The following is a 2,292-nucleotide window of genomic DNA, read 5'->3' on the forward strand; positions in this document are numbered from 1 at the left end:
ATTTCTTGGGAACAATCTAGAGATAAGAATTTTAGAATGCTTAAAGTCAACTATGATAATTTACACATTTAAGGATAACCACAAAAATAATAGAAACATAATATCTAGTTTCTAAAACAATAAAGGAAAAAATAAGACATAAAGAAATCAAACCTAAATAAAGATATGAGAAATGGAGAAAAGAAGAAAAATATCACAAGCATGACAATATGAAAAAAATATATAAATTAATATGAAATAATATAAATATTTTAAATCAGTAAGCATAATACATATCAACATTAAATGTGTCTGTTAACACATTCTCAATTTGAATAAAAATACTAATATTAAGCTATGTGAATTTTATAATAGACACATGCAATAAATTACAAAAAAGATTGAGAGTAAAGAGCAAGGAAAAAAGATATAACAAGAACAGTTTTCTAGAGGAAAGATGATGTGACAGTATTAATATTGGAGAAAAATAGGCTTTAACATAAAAAAAATTATTCTAAGGTGTGAAGGTGTCATTACTTAATAATGAAAGGAACAATTCACCAGGAACATATATCAATTTTGAACTGTATGCAACTTACATTATGACTACACAATATATAAAGCATTAATTGACAGAATTTTCAAAATGTTTTTTTAAACTAACAACTACGATTTGAGATATTATCTTGACTCTCTCAGACCCAAGAGTTTAAGCAAAAAAAAGAAATACCAAGGATAGAGAAAATTTGAATGACATGATTAATGATCTTTTTCTAACAAGCAGGGAACATTTATTCTTTTCAAGTACACAAGATCATTTACAAACATGAAGTAGACAATTTCTATTTTATACATCATATTTAAAGAATGAAGAAAGCCCAGATGGTTGTGGCTCAGTGGTTGAGCATTAACCTATGAACAAGGAAGTCATGAGTCTAATCCCAATCAGGGCACATGCCCAGGTTGCAGGCTTGAACCCCAGTGGGAGATGTGCAGGAGGCAGCTGATGAATTATTCTGTCTCATCATTGATATTTCTATCTCTCTCTCCCTCTCCCTTCCTCACTGAAATCAATAAAAATAGATATATATGTATATAAAAGAATGAAGAGACAAAAAGCTTCCCACTTATGTATGTGACTACAATAACTTTGAAATCAAAACCAAAAACAGCCCAAGAAAGAAAATTTATATGACAATCTCACTTGTAAACATAGCTCCAAACTTCTTAAGTTATTAGCAAGCCAAATTCAGTTTACAGAATGTTTCTGTTTACTTAAACAAATGTTTTTTGTTCTTTTGTTAATCCTTACCCAAGGATATTTTTCCATTGATTTTTTAAAAAATACATTTTTATTGATTTCATAGAGAAAGAGAGAGGGAGAGAGAGAAACATCAATGATAAGAGAAAATCATTGATGGGCTGCCTCCTGCATACCCTCTACTGGGAATTGAGCCTGCAACCAGACATGTGCCCTAACAACAAATTGAACTGTGACCTCCTGGTTCATAGGTCAATGCCCAACCACTGAGCAACACCAGCCAGGCTTTCCATTGATTTTTACAGAGTAGAAGGGAGAGAGGGAGGGAAAGAGAGAATTATTGATGTGAGAGAGAAACATTGATTGGTTGCTTCCCACATGTGCCTCAACCAGGGCCCCTGATTGAACTTGCAATCCTTGACAGGGAATCAAAACCTTCAGTACACAGGCTTCTGCTCTAACCACTGAGAAAACTGGCCACAGCCAAATAAACCACATTTTGTGACCAAATAAGTTTTATTCCAGGAATTACAATAACATTAGAAAATGTGTTAATGTAATTTGTTACATTACAAGATCTTATATAATAAAAGGCTAATATGCAAATTGTCCCCTCAACTGGGAGTTCGACAAGGGGGTGGGGCTGGCCTGCCAACCGCATGTGGCCCCTCCCCCCGCCAGCCCCATGCCTGATCGCCCCCCCCCCCACCCCGGTCAGGGGTGGGGCCAGCCAGCCAACCGTCCATGGCCCCTCCTCCCAGCCAGCCCTGCCCTATCAGTCCCTATAGGGGCAGGTCAGCCAGACCCCACCTGTGCACGAATTCGTGCACCGGGCCTCTAGTTAAAGTAGAAAAAACAATTTGGTCACTTCAATATATGCACAAAAGTGATTTGAAAAAATTCAATATGCCTTTGTTAAAAACAAAACAAAATGATGGCAATAACAACAAAAACCCCTTATGACAAAGTAATATTAAAATGTGTCTTAATCTGATAAGTAGTTTAAAAGTAAAAGATCAGAAATATTCCCTTGTCTGGCATGTATGCTCAGT

This window comes from Myotis lucifugus, unplaced genomic scaffold (assembly GCF_000147115.1).
Source record: "Myotis lucifugus unplaced genomic scaffold, Myoluc2.0 scaffold_619, whole genome shotgun sequence".
Taxonomy (NCBI): Eukaryota; Metazoa; Chordata; class Mammalia; order Chiroptera; family Vespertilionidae; genus Myotis; species Myotis lucifugus.